The 24,034-nt window shown below is 33.5% G+C and overlaps 1 pseudogene; it reads right to left on the bottom strand.

The window, feature by feature from the left end:
- Positions 1-776: 776 nt before the first annotated feature.
- LOC132014761 (U6 spliceosomal RNA) lies at positions 777-875 on the bottom strand (annotated as a pseudogene).
- Between the last annotated feature and the right edge of the window lie 23,159 nt (positions 876-24,034).

Here is a 24,034-nt window from a genome sequence, read left to right as displayed (position 1 = left end):
GGCCCTGGGTTAAGGATCTCAACCTGGAAATATGCATGTATTTAAAATAAAACTGGTTGACAAAAGGTTTAGGAGAAAGAGTCTCACATATTACCAGTTCATTGTGTGTCTCAGACAAGTTTTGACCTCTGTTCCGTATGAAGGATTGTACCCTATGAAAGATATGGGCACCTCAGTTGGTCACTCGTGAAAAAGCAATCACTAATGAACTTTTAAAAACAGAGAAAAAGGAAGAAAAATGCAGTCATTACCTGAAATGCTGAAGTCTATTCATCTAAGAGCACAGGACTCACTAGGACTCACAAATACACTTCTGCTGCTGCTATTTATGTTTCTGTTACAACAAAGATCTTGATCCTCAAGATTATAGAGGAAAGCACTCATGTTACCCCTGTGGCACAGTGAAGTGGTTGAGTCAAAGCCAACATAAGCCCAGCTTCAATTCAATGAAGAAACCATTGCCATGGGGGAGGCTATAAACCCTGGAGATGTTAATTTGAGGTTCTCTGGAGGAACAAGCTTATGTATATGAGCAAGGGAGAGAGGAATTTGTCTGAAGAATATCCATAAACAACAATCTAAAAATAGAAAAGAAGAATAAATCTGGGTACAGAATAGAAACCTGGGTACATAAAACTGAAACAGAGGTCCACAACTTGACCCAGTCCAAAATTTATTAAATTATTTTATATATTAAAGATAAAAGCCTACTGATTAAAGTTTGTGTCTCAACAAATGTGTGTGTGTGTGTGTGTGTGTGTGTGTGTGTTTTATTTTTAAATATGGAATGTTTGCTAAATTTGTATTCATCCTTGTACAGGGGCCATACTAATCTCTGTATCTATCCAATTTTAGTATATATTCTGTAAAAGCAAGCACTCAACAACTTTGGATCTGAATTAACCTTAATATGTCAAAATTTACCCACTGGCAAATGTTCATGGTCTTAATTTTCATGGTCTGAGGTTCAAATTAAAGATATACCTGGAGATTCTAAATATTAAGCAAGGTACTTCTTATAATCTTAAAAGACTTTAAAATATAAAATAGAGTACAAATAGGTATGTCTCTGTTTGACCATCAGAACTATTGTCTTGCTTAAATTCTTTAGTGTGTGTGTGTTATCAGTCTTTTTATTTTTTTAATTTTTTTTATACTTAACACTTTATTTATTTTTTAATTTTTTTATATCTTTTCAGCATAACAGTATTCATTGTTTTTGGGCCACACGCAGTGCTCCATGCAATCCGTGCCCTCCCTAAACCCACCACCTGGTTCCCCCAACCTCCCACCCCCCGCCCCTTCAAAATCCTCAGATTGTTTTTCAGAGTCCATAGTCTCTCATAGTTCACCTTCCCTTCCAATTTCCATCAACTCCCTTCTCCTCTCCATCTCCCCTTGTCCTCCATGTTATTTGTTATGCTCCACAAATAAGTGAAACCATATGATAATTGACTCTCTCTGCTTGACTTATTTCACTCAGCATAACCTCTATTAAAAAAATGGGCAGAAGGTATGAACAGACACTTCTCCAATGAAAACATACAAATGGCTATCAGACACATGAAAAAATGTTCATCATCACTAGCCATCAGGGAGATTCAAATTAAAACCATATTGAGATACCACCTTACACCAGTTAGAATGGCCAAAATTAGCAAGACAGGAAACAACATGTGTTGGAGGGGATGTGGAGAAAGGGGAACCCTCTTATGCTGTTGGTGGAAATGCAAGTTGGTGCAGCCACTTTGGAGAACAGTGTGGAGATTCCTCAAGAAATTAAAAATAGAACTTCCTTATGACCCTACAATTGCACTACTGGGTATTTACCCCAAAGATACAGATGTAGTGAAAAGAAGGGCCATCTGTACCCCAATGTTTATAGCAGCAATGACCATGGTCACCAAACTGCCCTTCAACGGATGAATGGATAAGGAAGATGTGGTCCATATACACTATGGAGTATTGTGCCTCCATCAGAAAGGATGAATACCCAAATTTGTAGCAACATTGACGGGACTGTCTTGCTTAAATTCTGCACTACTGTAGAATGTATTACACTGAAATACCTCAGTGTGGGTATTACTATTACCCAATGAGTAAAAAGTTAAAATGAAATTGGTCTTTGGAATTTTCGTCTTGATAAAATAAAACCTCATAGATCTTCCCCCAGTTAATATGTTATGACCCAATGTAAATTTAAACAGATTACAAACATTAAAACCAACCATTCAAGACTTTTTTACTTCTTCACTCAGACCAATTTGGCCTGTTTTTAAATTTAGAAAGAAAAAGTGGCACCTCATAATTGACTACTGTAATAATGCTCTGGCCCCCCTTGAAATCCCCATACACATTACCATTGGTGTTACTGACTTTACAAACTTTGTTAAATCTGTAAGCATTATTTGGTAAATCAAGGATTGTGCCATACTTGCCATAATTAAGAAACAGCTATTGATCCTGTCAATGACCACAACATTAAAACAATCCAACAACTTTTCCAGTTTCAGGTTCTGAAAACAACCTGCCCCTCACTTCCAAATTTTATTTAAGTCCTTATATATTTTACTTGTAAATAAGTCCTCCTTGACTAGAGACTCTACAACAAAAGGCTTTAGAATCTGTCAAAACTGCAATACAGCAGTCATTCCCACTAGTGCCATCTCCTCAACAAAAGACTCCTTCGATGAGGAGGCTTTAGCAACCTCCTCTCTGGAACACCCATGATAAATTGACTATGAGCTTCTGATACAAGAAACTGCTGTGTCATTAGTGTGAAGTCACTCGCAACAAACTGATCTTCTCAAAATAGAGGATTTCATTGGCCAAGAAGCAGTAACCCTCTGTAACCAGCTGGCTATTGTGCCTTTGGTCATCAAAGGAGCATGCCTATAGCTCAAAATGGTCACCGAGGCCTGCTTATGAAGGATAGAGCCAAAATTGGGCCTTCTATCTACCTATAGGAGGGGGATCTCTTCCCTGCCCTCAGTACCTTGCCATACACCACACTCTAGCAGGTAGTCACCTTTCTTCCCAATTCCTTGGCTACCTAGAAAGTCCCCTGAGATCAACTGAATGAACACAGTGGGAGTTCATACAATTTATGGAGAGCTGCAAAGTACTATTTGAATAATTTTATAGATTCCTGGGCAAGTAGTAATGTTCTAGATGGCTGGTCTGGCCAATGGCAGCAATAACAATCACCCCATTTGTGGTAAAGAGTTCTGGGAATCTGTTACCTAACAGACAACTACAATGGAAGTTAATATATTAAACAGTAATCTACATGCACTAAAGTCATGATACAAGACCTTCAAGACACTCCATATGGCCCTCAGAGTTCCAGACATCAGTGATAGTGACCAAATCACTCACTTCTCAAAATACAGATTGCTGAACTTGAACAAGATACTCAATGTAATTTTCACCTCTTTTACCATATTTACGTTACAGAACTTATACTCCTTGTGCTCTGTGGGTTAGGTGGTTTTCTTCCCTTTTCGTCTTTCTAGGTCATCTTTTTTTTGGTTTTCTGTAGTTTTAATATAATTCACTTAGGTTTTTTAAATTTGGTATTCCTACTGTTCAATGCCCCCTGATTTTCTTGGGTCTGTGGTTTTGTGCCTGTCATTAAATTGAAAACTTCTCTTTTATTATTACTTTATCATTCACTTTGCTCTATTTACTTTTCTTCTCTTTTTCTGGTATTCCCATTACCTAATTACAAAATTGTGGCAAATTTCTTGGATGCTTTGTTTTGTTTTTATTTTTGCTTGTTTTTAAAATCTGTTCCTCAGTTCAGGAATTTTCTATTAACCTATCTTTAAGCTAACTGCTTCTTTCCTTAGTCTTTTCCAATTGAATGACAAGACCACTGAAGGCATTCTTTATTTTAGTTAGTGGTTTTGATTTCCAGGATTGCCTTTTTTTTTTTTTTTTTTAGTTGCCATGTATTTGTTGTTTTTATCCATTTTTTGGTCTACTTTTTCTCATATAACCTTTGAGGTATTATTCTAGTTATTTTAAATCTGGTTCTTGACAATTCCATCACCTATGACATATTCAATCTGTTTCTAAATTTATCTCTTTATACATTGATTTTATTGCTATTTGGCATATTGTGTTGGATAATTGGAATTGAGTTAAATAGGTCTTTAGTGTGAAGTTTTATGATAACACATCTAGAATTTGGGCCGTGTTTAATGTTTGCTGTAGGTATAGGTGACAGAGACTTCAAATTCTTCTATTCTCATTTTTATTTCCCTTCATGATTTGGGGGTCCCTATGTATCCATTCTCTGATATAGTCTGCTCTTAAGCTTTTTCAGATGGATCCCTATTGGTGTGGTGTTAAGGTGTCAGGCAGCGGAAGTATTCTGTAACCTTTTAGTGCACCTGTGTCTCTGGATGTGACCTTAACAAGTGATTCTTCAATGGCAAAGTGTTTTTTTGTTTGTTTGTTTTTGGTTTTGTTGTTGTTTTTGTTTACCTTTGTTAGTATATAGAATGGCTAGAAGAAGCTGAAGTGGGAAGCAGGCCTTTTCCTGAGTTGGGTTAAGATTCTGGTAAAGTCTCTCTCCACCCTCTCCCAGAGTATTTTTTTTTTTTTAATCTAGAGTACACTGAGGTTATTTCATAATGATTTATTTTCCTTTGCCCTGCCAGACTCACAAAGAGACATTCTTAGCTCCTCATCATGAGAACTTAGTGGAGTTCTTGGAACATGTGGGGGTTCCCCTAAGACTACAATCACCAGTAGTTCCTCCTTCTCAAGCTAGTCTATTCTCTACCTCAAGAAATTATTCAGGTTTACCTGTGAAGTGATCCTCTCAGTTTGTGGTTTTAGTGGCTCTGATTTAGTAGAATCTCTAGATTTGCCAGATTTACTCCAGATTTTGTGGGATCAAATCTTGTACAATCTCAGTTCTTTGTGAAAAGTTTTTGATTTGGGGGTTGTCTAGCTTTTTCTTACTGTATATATGGGGGTAGTGACTTCCAAGCTCTTTACATGTCAGGGCTGAAACCAGAAATCTGAAATAATTTTTAATTTTCTACTATTTACTTCTTGTTTCATTCTTGATTTCTCTCAACCACTTCTGCATGAAATATTTCTTCTAGAGACCCTTTTGTTTTTTTAAACCCCCTCAGGTTCTCAATTATTTCCACAGAATTTTTTCTTCAACATAGTGATGTAATTGAGATCTGGATAGATCCTATACAAAGGAGAGAGGAGGAAGGAAAATCTCTGTCATTGTACCTGCCTTAGGAAAAAACATATTTTTAAAGTTTATATAGTCTAGTGATTTGGACTACGATTTGATTTTTGAAGCAGATTTCCCAGTTTCAAATTTCATCTCTACTATTTCTTTTTACATATTAAAAAATGTATTTACATTGTATTCTCCTAATATGTAAAAAAAAATCTATTTCATACTCATGTTATAAGGAGGTAATGTAGATCAAATGCTTGATACAATACCTAGTGCCTAATAATCCCAAAAGACACACTATATATTTGGGCTATATATTTATATATATATATATATATATATATATATATATATAATCATTTTTTTGTCTTTTTCTTTCCTTATATATAAGGCAATATCATCAACATTAACTAACCATATATCCTTCTACATTTTCTTTCTTGCTAATTCAAACTTACACAACTATTTAAAGTCATATTTATGGGAGTTTAACTAACTATTCAATTGCCAAGATTGATTATTTGCTATCATAAATCTGGTGCATTGATATGTCAATATTGTATTTCTGTTTCTTACCTGTGCCTTAGAAAGAAATATCCATTTGTTTTATTAAGTGTAGATGTAAGTCCAAGAAAGAGGTAAATGTGTCTATTACCCCAGGAAAATGGTGAGGTGTGCAGGTAAAATTGTATCATCACACATTTTAGATAATATATTATAGAGTATAGAATACTCACACCTACATTACCTTATTCATTTGTTAAATGTCTATGAATAAAAAAAAATCACTGCCTATCTAGATTACAATCTTAGGCACATTGTTTTAGGCCTCTACAGCATTTAATCATATTGATGGCTTTACATGATGGAGTTGAGGATGGGGTGAAATTCCTAATTACAGGAATATCCAGTTTCTAGTTTATATTGGGGTGACCTATGATTTCTTATTGAAGTAGATCTTGTTTAAGTGTATCCAGCTGAAATTAACTTGCTATTAGTTTAAAATAGATTGCTATAATTTTAAGATTTTACTGTAATCTCCATGGTAATAGAAGAAAGTATCTATAGAATACACAAAAGGATATTAAAAGTATATATTAGGGGCACCTGGGTGGCTCAGTGGGTTAAAGCCTCTGTCTTCAGCTCAGGTCATGATCCCAGGGTCCTGGGATCCAGCTCCACATCAGGCTCTCTGCTCAGCAGGGAGCCTGCTTCCTCCTCTCTCTGACTGCCTCTCTGCCTACTTGTGATCTCTGTCAAATAAATAAATAAAATCTTTTTTTAAAAAAGTATATATTAAAAGTGACTAAAAAATCAAAAAAGCAAAAAAGAAGATGGTAAGAGAAAATGAAGGAGGAAAAAATACTATAAAACAATTAACAAAATGGCAGTAGGAAGTCTTCTATGGTAACTACTTTAAATGTAAGTAGATTAAACTTCCCTATCAAGAGAGATAGGCTGGTTTTTAATAAAATAATCCAACTATATGTTATGTATTAAAGATTCACTTTAGATCCAAAACACACATGGGGTGAAAGTGAAAGAATAGAAAAAGTTATCCCATATAAATGGTAACATATATATGAAGGAAACATTCATGGAATTGAATGAAGAAATAGATAACAGCACAATAATAACAGGAAATTTCAATACTTCACTTTTAATATAGGATAGAAAGACCAGACAAAATATTGACAAGGAAATAGAAAATTTGAACAACACTGTGGAACAAATGAAGCTAATAGACAATAGAGAGAACACTCTCCCAACAACATTCTTCTCAAGTGCACATGAATTTTCTGATTACAATGAAATGAAACTAGAAATTAAGAAGGAAAACTGAAAAATCCAAAGGTAGTAGAAATTAAGCTATTTACTCTTAAGCAACAAATGATTCACAGAAAAAAATCACAGGAGAAATTATAAAATGAGAGAAATGAAAACAAAAATAGACTACAACTATGGCATGCAGCAGATATAGTGCTGAAGGGGGAGTTTATAAAGGTAAATACATTTGAGAAGAAGATCTCAAATCAGAAACTTAACTTTATACTCCAAAGAACTAGAAAAAGAAAAACCTACACCAAAACTTATAGAAGGAAGGAAATAAAAAAGATCAGAGCAGAATGAAAGATGAAATGAAACAAAATGGGTATATAAATAAACGAATTAATAAGTTAAAGAATAGAAAAACTATAGAAAAATTAACAAAATGAACTTTTTTGAAAGAGATTAGTAGAACCAACAAAGCCTTAGCTATATTCTTAAAAAACAGTAGGAAGACTCATTACTAAAATCAAAAATGAATGAGGCAACAGTACAATTAACATCATAGAAATAAAAAAGATTATAATAGGGATGTCTTGCTGGCTCAGTTGATTGTTTAAAGACATCTGTCTTTGGCTCAGGTCATATCTCAGGGCCCTGGGATGGAGCCCTGCATTGGGGGTTTAGAGGGTCTCTGCTCAGAGAGGAGCCTGTTTCTCCCTCCCTTCCTTTCCTTCTGCTCACTCATTTTCTCTCTCTCTTAAATAAGTAATAAATAAATTCTTAAAAAAAAAAAAAAAAGATTCTAGTAATATGACTAGTCTTATGCCAAACAATTGGATAACCTAAAAGAAATTAGTAAATTCCTAGAAACACACAACCTTCCAAGACTAAATCATGAAGAAATAGAAAATCTAAACACTAATAACTGGTAAGGAGATTGAATCAGTAATCAAAAATCTCCCAACAAAGAAAAGCCCATGGGGCGCCTGGGTGGCTTAGTGGGTTAAAGCCTCTGCCTTCGGCTCAGGTCATGATCCCAGGGTCCTGGGATCGAGCCCCACATCGGGCTCTCTGCTCAGCAGGGAGCCTGCTTCCTCCTCTCTCTCTCTGCCTGCCTCTCTGCCTACTTGTGATCTCTGTCTGTCAAATAAATAAATAAAATCTTAAAAAAAAAAAAAAAGAAAAGAAAAGCCCAGTAACAGAGTGCTTCACTGATGAATTTTCCCAAGCATTTAAAAAGAAAAATTAACACCAACCTTCCTCATACTCTTCCAAAAAATTGAAGGGGAGAGAACACTCCCAAATTCATTCTTGGAGGCTAGCATTGCTCTGATATTAAAATCAGACAACACAAGAAACCTGTAGGCCAATATCCCTAATGAATATTGATGTAAATATCCTCAACAAAATACTAGCAAATTGAATTTGACAGCACATTAAAAGTATCACACACCATGACCAAGTGGGATTTATTCCTGGAATACAAGGATGTTTCAGTATATGAAAATCACTGAAGGTAATACATCATATTGACAAAATGAAAGACAACAGAGATGAATGTTAAAGACATTAAGCCACATGGAATAAGCCTGTGACACACACACACATACACACACACAAATTTTGTAAGATTTCACTTGTATAAAGTATCTAAAGTAGTAACATTTATATAAATAGAAAGTATAGAAAGTAGAATAATCCATGCCATGGGCTAGAGAAAGGGGGAAATAGGAGTTGTCTTTTAATGGTTATAGAGTTTCAGTTTTGAAAGATGGAAAGTTTTTAGATATCTGCTTCTTTGCACAATGTAAATATGCTTAACACTATTGAACCACATCTTTAAAAATGAGAAAAATGGGAAATTATTTATTTATTTATTTATTTACACAATTCAAAATAGATAAACAAAGACAGTCTTTAGTAACTTAGTACCAGTGATAGACTTAGGTCAAAATGTATAGAAAAGGCAGTCAGCTCAGTCAGATTGCTAGTACAATATTAATATTATTTTATGAGGCCAAGTAGTAATCTAAGTTTTTTTAAGAGTTGGCTTGAAAAAGTCAAGAATATTTTCCAATCTTTGGTATTTCATTTTGCCTGATGTCATGGCCTACATAATAAATACACTTGAGTCAGCCAAATTGAAGTTTACCTAGGTACTTTGTTTTCCTTGTATGCCAACAATTTGGCAAATAATAGAGGTCTTTTCATTTCCAATTATGACTGACGTATCTTTGACAATAAGAGATGCTACTATAAAGACTTAAGCATATTGTTGACTTTCCTAAGTGGATGAAAATAAATATTGTAAGTATGGGTATAGGACATAATAAAAAATACCTAGCATAGATTTGTCACTGTGAAATAAGTCACTGTGTTGGAGATTGATGATAAGCTGGCACTAAAGTTAAGGAATACAGCAACAGGCATATGGATATATGGGTCATATTAATAGTTCTTAAATCTTGGATAAATTAGGAGCCACAACCATTTATCTTTCAAACTGAAAGAGCAAAGATATTACAGAAGCTAAAGAAATGATAATTAGTCCCTCCAGGAGGTATATGGATACAATGAGCCATAGTCTTTTGATGACTTGAGGTTTTCTTAAGCATTGGGTCAGTTTCAGTAAAGGCATAGCCTGATTGATCAAAACTGCAAGATACACCCTCCTTCATGTGTCACATATGTGAACTATTATTGTGTGGAGAACATTGAGGAGAGATTCAAGGTCTAAGTTGTCAGTAGAGGAGGCATTAGGTAGTAGGCAATCAATTTGGTCATCATCAAATTATAGGCTGGAATTCTGTAAAGTAAATCTGGTCTATAATTGATAGTACCAGCCTTCTTGTGAAGTAGATCTCATCGTAAAAAATTCACTGGAATTAATTCCCTAAGCAGAAAAAAAAATTTTTAACTACAGAGGGAGCCCAGAGAGATGAGAATTGACTGAAACACAGCTGGAACTAGAAGCATTTGAGATTTCTACTACTAAAATATTTTTGTTGTTTGACAGAAGAAATGGTGGAAAGGTAAAGGAATATGGTGGAGAATATAACTGATATGAAATAGAAATGCAATTTTTTTTTTGTTTTTGCGGTTGTATGTAAAAGTCACTCTTTCATATTATAGGCAATGTGAATGAGTGGAGTTGCTGCTTTCTTGAAAGGGTATTATTTTGTCAGATTGTCCCTTTTCATTTTGATTACTACCTTCCAAGCTAAAGCAAGAAAATTGTTTTACTAGTATCTTTTTTCCTTATGATATTGACAGGTGTATTTGCCTAGACAAGACATGGGGTGCCATTGTTCTTGATCTTATTTATATTATTGATACTAAGTTCTATTACTTTGATTTACAATTTTTCTTTTAATGAAACACATCTTCAAAAGACTCAGCCTCATAAGGCCTAACACCGTCAAGGAAGAAGAGCAGTTACAATGTCCTTACTAACTAAGACCAGAGTATTCTCTGACAGAGGTAGAAAGTGGTTTCTAAAACCTGGACTGATTTCTTTTTCTCTGTTTAGATGACTAGATTTTCAAATTTCAATGACCATAAATCAGGTTTAGAACATTTTATGGACTCAATAAAATCTCTCATGACTACATACAGTTAATCCCCATTGTCACAGTCAAACTAAGTAACAACTAATCTACTTTATGTCCCTACAAATCTGCCTTTTCAGGACAATTCATATAAACAGAATCATACAATATGTTGTCTCTTGTGTCTGGCTTTTTTGCACTTAACATAGTGTGTTTGAGATTCATCCTTGACATGATGATAGGTAGTTTATTCCATTTTATTGTTAAATATTATTCTATTGAATACTGCATTTTGTCTATACATGCAATGGTTGATGGACATTTAGGTTGTTTCCAGTTTGAAGCTATTATGAACAATGTTGCTATAAATGTTCATGTGCAATTCTTTGTGTGGATGTATACGTTATTTCCCTTCAATATAAATCTAGGAGTGAAATTGCTTTGTTGTATGGTAGTTTTATATTTAACTTTTTGAGGAACTGCCAAACTATTTCCTAGGTGGCAACACTATTTTACAATGCTGCCAACAATGTATGAGCTTTCTCATTTCTCCCTATCCTCATCAACTTTTTTACTATCTTACTTGTAATAGTTATTTCATTGGATATGAGATGGTATTTCATTGTGGCTTTCATTTGCACTAACAATTAATAATCTCAAACATGTTTTCATGTGTGTATTAACTATTCATGTATCTTTTTTTATTTTTTATCTTACATTTTGATCTTTTTTCTGACTGGATTATTTTTAAATATTGGGTTGTAAGAATTCCTAATACATTCTGGGTTCAAGTCTTATATATGTGTTTCAAATAACTGCAAGTATTCACTCAAATGTTTGTCTCTACATTTCCTTAATATTAAGTGTCTTTTGAAGGACAAATGTATTGAATTTTGATGAAATCCAATTTATCAATGATTTCTTTTATATACCATGCTATTGCTTTCATTAGTTTACAACATTTTTGGCTAATCCACAGACATAAGTGGGTTTTTTTTTAATCTTTAAAATTTATTTTAGCTTTACTTTTATTTGTGATTCATTTTATATTAATTTTTGTGTATGATTTAAATTAAAGGTGATGTGAATATTTTGCGTATAGATAACCAATTACCCCAGCGTTATTTTCTGAATACACTATTTTTTCTGGCTACTCAATTGCATATCAATTTTTTTTCCCCCAAAACTCAAGTGATTAGTTGGTATGCTTCAGGAAAGGCAGTATAAAGATATCTAAAAAAATATGCTCAACATTATCTATCATTAACATACTGCAAATTAAAACAATATTACACGTAATTATTCAAATGGTTAAAGTCCAAAAAATGACCATATGCATTGTTGTTGAGTTTAGTGAAGCAACAAGAACTTTTATTCATTACTAGTGGGAATACAAAATTGTACAGCTATTATGGAAAACAGTTTGACAATTTCTTATAAAACTAAATGCTTAATTATCATACAGCTCAGTAATTATTCTCCTTGACATTTACCTAACCAGATTGAAACCTTACATCCACACAAAAATTTGCACATGAATATCTGTAGCAGCTTTTTATCATAATGACTACAACTGGAAGAAACTTAGTTGTAGGTCAATAGGTTAATAGATAAGCAAATGGTGGTAGATTCATGCAAGGGAAAACTCTTTAGTGATATAAAGGAACAGGATACCAAGCCATATAAAAATCAAGGGGAATTGTAAATAAATATTGGTAAGGGATAGCAGATATTCTGCAACGATAATATACTCTATGACTTCAATTATATGACAACCTGGAAAAGGCAAAATCATAGAGATGGTATTAGGTCAGTGGTTGCCAGAGATTTGGACAGAGAGGGAAAGGGTTGAATAAGTAAAGTATAGGAGATTTTTTAGAGCACTGAAGCTATTTATGTAATACTGTATTGCTGGATACATTATGCCATTATCAATGGAACTGTACAACACAAAAATGTGAAATCTAATAAAAACTAAAGACTTCAGTTAATAATAATATATCAATATTAGTTCAACAACTTTAGCAAATGCACCACATTAATGCAAGATAATAGAGGAATCTTTGATAGTGGGAAGATGATGTATATGGGTACTTTCTGTACTTTAGGCTAAATTTTCTGTAAGCCTAAAACTGTCCTTGAAAAAATATCTTAATTTTTAAAAATAACAGAACTTAAAAGAAAAGTAGGCTTCAACACTTCTTTTTTAAAATTGATACATGGGGTGCCTGGGTGTCCCAGTCGTTCAGTGTCTACCTTCCACTCAGGTGATGATTCCAGGGTTTTGGTATCAAGCTGCGCACCTGGATCCCCACTCTGTGGGAAGCCTGCTTCTTCTCCCACTCCCTCTGATTGTGTTCCTTCTCTCACTGTGTCTCTCTCTGTCAAATAGGTAAATAAAATCTTTAAAAAATTGTTAGAAGAAATGAGACAGAAGATTAAATATTACTACAAACTCTGTAGACACCAAAATAATAAAAAAGAATACTATAAATAACTCTACATATATAAATTTGACAATTTAGATGAAATGAAACACATCCTAAAAAACAGAAATTACTACAACTCACCTAATATGATATAGATGACTTGAGTAGCTTTGTAACTATTAAAAAATTGAATTCATAATTCAAAAAATCTTTCACAAGAACAAGAAAGAAAAAGACACAAAATCCAGAGCCAAAGGGCTTTACTGCAGAATGTTCCCAAAATAATTTAATTCCACACAATCTATTAAAAAAATAGAAGTAACACCTATAAATTTATTTCATAAAGTTAGTCTGAACTAAGACTAGGAAAAGATGATGCAGAAAAAGGAAACTACAAATCAAAATCTGTTATTAATATAGAAACAAAAATCTTTAGCAAAAATATTAGCAAATCAAATTCAGTAATAAAGATAAAAAAAAGATAATACACCATGACTATGTGGCAGGGGTCTGGCATATTAACAAGCTGAAACAAACAAGAAAACCAGGACCATATCAGTTGATGCAGGAAAGCATATGACAAAATTTAACATACATTTTTGATGAAAACTCTCAGCAAACTAGGGATGGAGTAGAACTTCAAATTGCAAGGGGCATCTACAATAACCCAGAATTAACAGTATAATAATAGTGAAAACCTGCATACTTTCTCCATAAGATAGAAAATGAGGGATGCCTGGGTGGTCAGCAGGTTAAGTGTTGACCTTTGGCTCAGGTCATGATCCCAGGATCCTGGGATGGAGTCCTACTTCAGACTCCTTTTTCAGCAGCGAGCCTACTTCTCCTTCGGCTTGCTGCTCCCCATGCTTGTACCCTCTCTCTCTCTGACAAATAAATAAAATCTAAAAAAATTAAAAAGAAAAGAAAAGGATTAAGGGTGTCCAGTTCTACCAGATTTACCTGATATAACTTTGAAAAATTCTTCTATCCAATGCAGTAAGGCAATAAAAGGAAATAAAAGGCATATAAATCAGAAAGTAAAATAGAAATTATTCCTATTTACAGATTATATAATTGTTTATGTAGAAAATCCCTAAGAATTTTTTTAAGTCTGACTAATAACAGTTCAGCAAGATCACAGAATACAAAATAAATGTATAAAAATCAATTACATTTTTATACAACAGCAATCAACATGTGGACATCAAATCAAAAATATAATAGCATTTATAATCACTCAATCATTCAAAAATATGAAATACTTAGGTGTAAATATAACAAAACACACACAAAACTTGTATGTTGAAAACAACACAGCACTGGTGAAGAAGGTGAAAAAAACCTTAAAGGGAGAGAAATACTTGAGGAATGTAAGATCCAAAATAGATCAATTCTCCCCCAGATAATATATAGAATTTATTAAAATCTCAGTAATATTTATGTAAATATGAGAAAATTCTTCCAAAATTTGCAGGGAAAGGCAAAGTAACTAGAATAACTAAGACAACTATTCAAGAGAAGAACACTGTGGAAGGAATTATTCTACCCCATTTCATAGCTACAGTAATTAAAACTTCATGGTATGGGAAGAGAGATAGATAGACCAACAGAATGAAGGGGAGAACCCCAAAACATGTATCTTCCACATACACTGATCTGCTGAACTGTTTTTTGACACAGGTCCAAAAATTTCAGTGGAGAAAACCTAGTCTTTCCAACCAATAAGCTAAAACAATTAGACATTGTTTAGATGAAAAAAAAATCAAATTCTATTTATTATAACTTGTTAAAAAACTAACTCAAAATCAATCACAACTATAAATGTAAAACAAAAAATGTATAAACTTTTAGAAAATAAACTTTGGAGAAAATCTTCAGTATCTAGGTTTAGGCAAAGAATTCTTAGACTTAACATGAAAAAACAAGATCTATACAATGAAAAAAAGTGTGACATCAAACTTTATCAAAAGCAAAAACCCTTCTCTTGTGAAAGACTGTTAAAAAGATAAAAATAAAAGTTACACACTAGGAGAAAATATTTCCAAACCACACGCCCAACCAAGATCTTGTAGCTAGTATGTAAAGAATTTCAAAACTCAACAAACAAAAAATGCAACTAGAACATCAACAAAAGTCATGGATACACATATCACTGAAGAAGATATATAGATAAAAAAACAAGTACATGGATAGATTTTCAATATCACTAAATATCAGATAAACACAAATTCAAAACACAATGAGAAATCATTATGCAACATCAGAATGGCTAAAATATATATGTATATATAGGTATGGTGGCAACACCAAATGCTGAGAAAGGTGTGGAAAATATGGATCACTCCTACACTGCTAGTAGAAATGTGTGAGTAAATGATAAATTCGTAATGGAATGGTACAGCTATTCTGGAAAATAGTTTGGCTCTTTTATTAAAACTCAAAGTATAGAATTACCATTCAATACAATTCCTCTCTTGAAGCATTTATCCCAGAGAAATAAAAACTATCTTCTCAATAATTCTATATATGAATGTTTATATTTGATTTTTAAGCCATAAATAGAAAGTAGAAACAACCCTGATATCTTCGACAGGTGATTAGTATACCATGGTACATCCATATCATGGATTATACTCAATAATAAAAAGGAACATATAACAACTTGAATGAATCTCCATGGGTATATACTGAATGGAAAAAGCTAATCTAAAAGGTTTGCATACTTCATAATTCCATCTGTACAACATTTTTGAAAAGGTAATATTTTGGAAATGCAGAACATATTGATGTTTTCTAGGAGTTAGCAACTGAGAAGGCTTGGTGAAGGTTAGTGTAGTCATTAAGCAAATCGTACTAAGGAATTTTTCTGTTTCTTCATTATTTTGCTAGATAAAAAATGTACACACCTGATGAAGGGTTATAGAGCTAAATACTTACATGTATGTAAAAATGAATACAACTAAAATTGAAGAAATCTTAATAAGTAAATTTTATAATATTCTGGTTTTGATATTGTACTATACTTTTGAAAGATATTACCTTGGGGAAAATAAGTAAAGGGTAGATTAGATTTCTCCATATTATTTCTTATAACCACAGCAAATCTACTATTATTGAAAAATAAATATTTAATTTAAAATACATTCCAAACAGATGTTTACCAGAGGGGAAGCTGGTGGGGAGCTCGGTGAAACAGTTGATGGGGATTAAAAAAATAATAATAAGATAAAATATGTTTTGCCAGAGCTTCAAATGTCTGGTGCTATTGATACAATAATAATTATACATTATTATATAATTATACAAGGAACCAGACAACAACTTGGAAATTCATCAATAGGCTTTCTATTACTCATAAAGTTGGGAGCATTCACAGATAATCAGGCCTTCAAAATTTCAGCTCTACAATTCCACCTCATTGGTCATAACCCATAACCTTGAGTTAAAAAAAAAAAAATATATATATATATATATATATATATAATCTTATTCAAAGACAGGAGGGGGGAAAAATCTATGTCACTCAGTGCACAGGAACAGAGAATATGTAAGGAGCATTACTAAGCTGTCTAAATACTAAGAGTCTGAGAAGCATTCCCACAGTATTCTACCCTTGTTAAAGTAGATGCAGTGGAATAACAAATGTCAAAACATAATCTGAGTCATGTCACCAAATAATGTCAAATAAATCAACTAGATCACCAGTAGGCATGCTTCAGCATGAGAACCTCTCCAACAGGGAGAGGTTCCACCCTGGGAAAGAAAGGAAATCTTACAGTGCTTTAGCAAGAAGAGTCAACTGAAGTTCAGCTGGTTTAAGCGGTAGTGTTCAAACATGATTCTTCAAAGGGAGAGTTGTTCTTATGGCTTAGAAGTGGTGGTTAGAAAATTTGAGTTTAGCAAGAGGCCTGGTGAAGGATACTTGTAAGCTAAGGCCATGTGAGGGTCAGAGCAAAATGTTTTGCCCCTTCAGGTCATCTCACAACATAAAGGAGGATTATAGTCATTATTGTTTTCCTGGCAGAGTGCACATTGGTTCCATTTTCACTGTAAAAATTAAGACAAGGCATAGCAATTTTGAGAGTAATTTTAGAACATTAAATTATTTTGAGGCTTCTCATATTCTTATTTTTTAGAATATAGTAACTCAAGATACTGTTCTGCTCTGGCATACCTGAACTCTACTTTAAAATAACTGATTTTTATATGGATGAACTTTCCCACAGCTGATAAGGGTGAAATATTTTATATAATAAGGTGGTGGTATTTGTAGAGTTTATTTAGAAAGTGAAACTGTATAATTTTAAGTGTCAACTTTTTGTAAGCAATAGTAAATTTTTTCTATGATGCAAATACAAATTATTGAATCTCAAGTCAAATAAATAGGATAACATTGTCCTGAAGTTTTCCTAATGCTCCATACAATTTATGGACAGTGTTTTTTGTACTATAAATTACTGAGCATGTGGGATTGTAATACAGTCACTGATTAAACCATAGGAAAAAAAAATAGAAGGACCAAAATAAAACTACAAGGATATATATTCAGTAAAGTAAACCTAGACCACAATTGCAGCATACAAATCACTAATTCTGCCTTCAACAACACTGACATGGAAGCATTGTGATAGATGTTAGCAATTTAATCAGCAGTAAGATACTTCTCACCTTCAAGAATTTCATATTCTAAAAGGGCAGAGAGGAACATACCATGAAATTTGTCACTAGAAATTCTAAGGTGAGAACACGAGTACATATTTATTTTCACTATGTCTCCAAGGACATGCAATAGCAGCGGTTTGATGTTAATGAGCTTGTGGCTCTGGAAGAACCCAATGTGGATCCACAGTTCTCTAGATGTAAGACCAGCATTAAGATAGGCAATTGTGATGGGTTTTCCTGACCCCTGGAAGTTTAGGCAAAGATGAACAGAAAACTGAGTGTTCAAGAAGATCAGAGAAGGGGTCTCAGCAAAGCTAATTGGGAGTATAATTTGAGGATAACTTGTGTAGATAAAGAAAAAATACTTCTCAGAACTTCAACTTTGGAAAGCACAATTGACTAACGCCTGTAACTCCTATACTCTGAAATTCATCACCATGGTTCCTTGCAGAGGACAGTTCTCATGGGCTGCTCTAAGTCAAAGGCTAATTGTAGCAGAGATACTAAGGCAGGCTGGTTCCTAGGAGACAGTCTCCTTTTTTTTTTTTTTTTTTTTTAATTTTATTTAAAATTTTTTTTTCAACGTTTCAAAATTCATCGTTTATGCACCACACCCAGCACTCCATGCAATATGTGCCCTCCATAATACCCACCACCAGGGTCACCCCCTCCCCCAAGACACTCAGTTTGTTTCTGAGTCCACAGTCTCTCGTGGTTTGTCTCCCCTTCTGATTTCCCCCAACTCCTCTTCTCCATCTCCCAATGGGAAATTTTGGCCTGAGGGATTTGCTTTGATCTTAAAAAACATTCTTAAGCCTGAACCACAGTTTGTTTGTTTTTCTAAAAAATCATCTATCCAACTGTCCTCCCTCCCCAGGGTCTAACAGGATTCAGATCAGCATGATTGTCAGTCAGCTATACAACCCTTCTCTGGCTCATCCACCATTTCCCTCACAAGCATTTCCCCTAATAAATCTTTTCATATTTAGTGTCTCATGTTGATACCCAGTTTAACACACAATTCTTTATCTTCACTCACATTTTAGATTGCTGATGTGGTGTCCCAATAATTTACTCCAATCACTAGTGGGCAAACAAAACAAAAACCAAATTGACTAACAATATTTCTGAGGGAACCTAGAAACTAGGTAGAAGACCAAATACAATAGATGTCCAAAACCAAAAAAATAAATAAATAAAGTGGTTTCTTTTTTAATTTTTTAAAAGATTTTATTTATTTATTTGACAGAGAGAGACACAGCAAGAGAGGGAACACAAATGGGGCAAGTGGGAGAGGGAGAAGCAGGCTTCCCACCTAGCAAGGAATCCAATGCAGGGCTGGATCCCAGGACCCTGGGATGATGATGTGAGCTGAAGGCAGATGCGTAATGACTGAATCACCCAAGTGCCCCTAAAAGTGTGGTTTCTTGATGAGATGTAACTTGAACATTTTAAAATTATTGTTCAAGTAACATAATGGAAGTACTTGAGATCTAAGCACAGTACTTAAAAAAACAAAACAAACAACCAAACCCTGAAAACTATTTACTTATTTATTCATTTATTTCAGTTAGCCAACATGTAGTACATATTTTTTTTTAGGTTTTTATTTATTTATTTGACAGAGATCCCAAGTAGGCAGAGAGGCAGGCAGAGAGAGAGGGGGAAGCAGGCTCCCTGCTGAGCAGAGAGAGCCAATGTGGGGCTTGATCCCAGGACCCTGGGATTATGATCCGGGCCCAAGGCAGAGGGTTTAACTCACTGAGCCACCCAGGCGCCCCGGATCATTAGTTTTTGACACTAGTGTTCAATGATTCATTTGTTTAGTATAACACCCAGTCTCATCAGATCTGAATCTTAAATTTTTAAATTTGAAAATCAGTAGGTATTCTCAGGGGTTACCATTTACATTCAAATTTAATGTCTTAGAAAATGGAGAGGAAAACATACTTCTAAACACAGGGCAAAAATACAACAGAAAATTCACAAGGAAGAGAAGATGACAGGCTTAGATCTTATATGTAAATAAGATATTTAGAGATATAAAAAGGGCTGATAGAGAAGGGAACTTATTAAATCAATAATAAAAAATAGTGCTCCTAATCTGAAGAAAAGCATACAATTTGATATCCCAAAGAGTTCAAGTTCTAAAGTAGATTAATTAGAAGAGAAATATACCATAAATACCAGGGATGGTTCCCAAATGTTCTCAAATTCCAACATTTCAAAGATAAGAATAAAATTCTGCAGGTAATCTTAGGAAGAATATGCTATTAAGGAGAGGAAAAAAAACAAAACAAAACAAAACAAAAAAAACAGACCAGTATCAGTGTTCCTATCTGAATTGTTGAAACATCAACAGAATATTGAGAATAAAAGCCTGAAGTTAGTAAAATGATATATACAAGCAAAGTATTTTGCCTGCTGAAATGAAAGAGATATATGGATATATTCAGGGATTCAGAGTGCATATCATCCGTATGACCACATGTAAGACAACTGTTTATTGAATTCTTCTATATAACCACAATTTTGATAGCATTTCATATACACCATTTTATTTTTATTTACAGTTCTGTGTGATTGATTCATTCTGGTGTTTTTTTTTTTTTTTTTAATTCTTTCTGTTTCTATATGAAGATCCATGGCTCAAATAGGTTAACAAATTCGAGCAAAACACAGAACTGATATGGTATCTTTGGATAAAAATTAAATGGTTTTGACCCTATTTACTGTTTTAAAGCATCATTTTTTATAAGTGTCTATAGTTGTAATGAAAATTGAAAATACTAGTTTTACATTTATTGTACCAATTTTTGACTGAAATGAACATCCTGGATTTTTGGTTGTTCTTGTTTGCTTTGTTTTGTTTTGTTTTTGGTGAAAAATAGAGACTTCTGATTACCTGCTAGCCCCTAGCAGACTGCATCTTGCAAAAACTATTTGTTTTTTTATTGTCTTTCTAATTTTTAACTTTAAGAAAATGCGTATATGTGTGTATATCTTTAATATCCATATTTAAGATTATTATGCAAGATAAATGCCCAGGAAAATTTACAGCTTTGCAAGTATGTTATGCTTATGCTCAAAACTTGTTCATTGTCACGTCCCTGGCATCTCTTGAAGAAAAATTGAAACATAGCAGCCCTTTCACAGATTTTGAAATGCTATGGTAGACTTCTCAGCAAGCCAGGGGAAACTACTGAGATACAATTTTTTTTCCGTAATTATCTCAAAAATCTAGTGCATTTCATTTTTATATTTACATTAGCTTTTCAGGTAGACCTATTAACCATGAAGTACACCTGGTTATTACATTAGTGAAAGGTAATATAAAACATTGTTAAATGTTAAATTGCTCCCAAGATGCTGAAAGAGTTAACAGACTTCTGACACCTATTGACTTATTGTCAGGGAACAGGTCAGGGAACTGGGGAGAACTGAACTGAGTGTTATTTCCCCTGAGCACACTCATAATGAAAGAACAGGGCTTTGACCTTTAAATATTCTTTAACAAAAGTTCCAGTTTACATTTTGTACACTTCCTGCCTCTCTCTGACTGTTCACAGTAGTCTGTCCTGTGTACAATGAGTTCTGTATTATAAAGGCTTAGTTTATATGAAGACTTCTGGATGGCTGGGAATCAGAAATATGTTTTTTGTTTTTGCTAAGTAGAGAAAGAAAATGACTCATCTTAAGAATGCTAAGAAAGTGTCATTGTTTTGATGAGAGTTGATTAGAAAATAACAATATTCCTAAATTATTTGCAGTGAAAAAGAAGAAATGTATTATTAAAAAGTATAGCCTTATAGTACCAGAGGACTCAAGAGAGAGAGAAATCTATAAGGATGAAAACGAGAATCACATATCACAGCTTTAAAGTCAATTGAATTCAATTAATGTTTAAATTTATGAGGGAATGAAATTATTTCTAATGAAAGCACTGAAAGATACATGTTAGGTGTTGAACATTTTTTTATGTTAATTGTTAAATTAATGTGTTAAAAAAGTTCACAATATTGCTAGCTTCCTGTTTGGCTGCCTCAAATGACTTTTTAATTGGCTTTGATTATGGGATGCTGTAAATATGATACTAAAAGGTGTTCCAGTCAGTTATATCCAGGCATTTTTATTATACACTAGTTGAAGATGCTGGCAGTGTACCTTTGTTTGAAAGAGATATAACTTTTATTTGACTTCAGTGCTTGAACCCTATGACCTGACTAATAAACCAAAGCAGTAGATAACCAGTTTCATTAGATACTAAGTATTGTTATAATGGCTATGACCTTTCACCTGTTTGACAGAGATTAAATGCTCAGTAAATCTTTAGCCTCTCAGATATTCCACCTTGTTCTTACAGAGGATTATATGACTGCCTCCTTATGAGGTTATTCAATGAAAGCATGGAATTAAAATTATTATAATGTAGCTCTAAATCATTACAATAAATTTTATCACCTGTGTTACTTGGAAAGCAGCTAAATGTCCCAGTGGCTAACCATTGACTCAGTACTCAGTGACTTCATTTTTTACATTGTGCAATTAAGAGCCAAGAACAAATTGAGATGGAATGTAAGAAAATACATTTATATCAATGAAGTAACAATACAACAGGTAGTTCAGACATAGTATTCAGTGTTGTACCAACACAAACACACACATGCGCATGTGCACAAGCAACACCTGCAATGGGCAGTCCTTTACAGATCTGAAAATTCTGCCTGTCATCATATGCAGAGGCAAGTCATAGAGCTTTAGTTCGCAGTGTTTGGTGATTAAGGAGTTCCTGATGAGGGAATATTACATGCTCACAGTATTTGACAAAAGCATTAAAGCCTTATAAAGTCAACAATTGAAAAAATTGTATATTTTTTCATGAAACACGATCCTTTAATAAACATTTAATTTTCAAATTATTTTATATATTAAAAAGAGAATCAGATATTTTGTTTTTACTCATGAAATGAATACTTATTTTCTACTTTGAGTAAGATCACTGGGTTTTATTCGGTTTGATAACCCTTCAATGCAATAATCTTTAACTTTGAGTACCTTGAATCTTTTATGAGAAGTCTATGAAGGCCAATATGTTTGTAAATTAATTGTCAAGGAAATAAAAAGGGGAAAATGAATTAAATTCAATGATGGCTTTGGATTAAGTTTTTGTGGCTATATTAAATGCATTAATGTTAGCATTTTTTGGTAATAAAGTCTGTGGTGAATTTAATTATTCAATTTTTTCAAATATGTCTAATAAATACTTATTTAGTGAATGATGGGCACTGTAATATACAGTCATTGCAGGGAATAGATATTCTACCCTCCCACTCCAAAGAAGGTTGTCTGTTTTAGAAGAACAGACATGAATAAGTTAACATTTAATTATTCTTCTATTGAATATTGGGTAATTTAATATTAATTTATTTAGCTGATATAAATCATGCCATATAAGAGAAATAGTATTAAGATAATGGACAGGGATGAGAAACTGAGTTGCCTGTGAATTTAAGGAGGACTTGATAGAGATAGTAATATTTCTGCTAAGTCTTTTATGGTTAACAGAAATTTGGGGAAGTGATGAGTATGTTCATTGTAAATTTAAAGAGTACATTGTAAATTTGTCTAGAAGGTAAGATTCTGTGAACCTTAAATAGAAAAAGATGAAGCTAGAGAAAGGAGATTAGAAGCAAATTTGGGAATTCTTTTATTCCTGGTTACATACTTGGAATTGCTTTCATATGGAAGGAAAAATCATCAGGAGATGTTTAAGAAATAAACTTATATGAACAGATCCTTGAATTTATAAAGGTAAGTATTTCAAGAATACATGATAATGATTCTCAGGTATACCTTCATTTTTGAATCATGAGAGGTACATTTAAAAAAAGAGTGCAGTAAGCTTGGAAATCATCATTCCTGTCCATACCATAGAAAAAGCAGAGCAAAATGAAAATCATTTTTTTTTCTGGACCCATCCAAGAACTGAGTTGCCACACACACAGCTACCCCAAAATTGGGAGAGGCAGGAAATCCAGAGTCACAACCAAGATATTCTTACTTAGAGCAGAAGCCACCATAACCATAAAGGAATAGGAATACTTAAATAGCAATTTTGTCTAATTGACAGAGGCTGAGCATGGATAAGTGTGAAAGTGATAAATTCCTGGGGACCAGAGTTTCTAGGAGGAGGTCTCTATACTTTTCCAAGGATAGAAACTTGACAACTGCTACCCTTGTCAGGTGGCCACGGTCAAATCAACAGTTATAAATCATGTTGACAGTATTTACCTTTGATGTGTGATGAAAAGGGCACTTTACCTCTCTGGTTTTCCTCCCTAAAACCCATAAACCCAGTCTTATTGCCAGAAAACAACAGACAAATATTTTCATGGTAATCAAAACAAAGAAAG

This window comes from Mustela nigripes, chromosome 3 (assembly GCF_022355385.1).
Source record: "Mustela nigripes isolate SB6536 chromosome 3, MUSNIG.SB6536, whole genome shotgun sequence".
NCBI classification, from domain to species: Eukaryota; Metazoa; Chordata; class Mammalia; order Carnivora; family Mustelidae; genus Mustela; species Mustela nigripes.
This window is presented reverse-complemented; position numbering and strand designations above follow the sequence as displayed.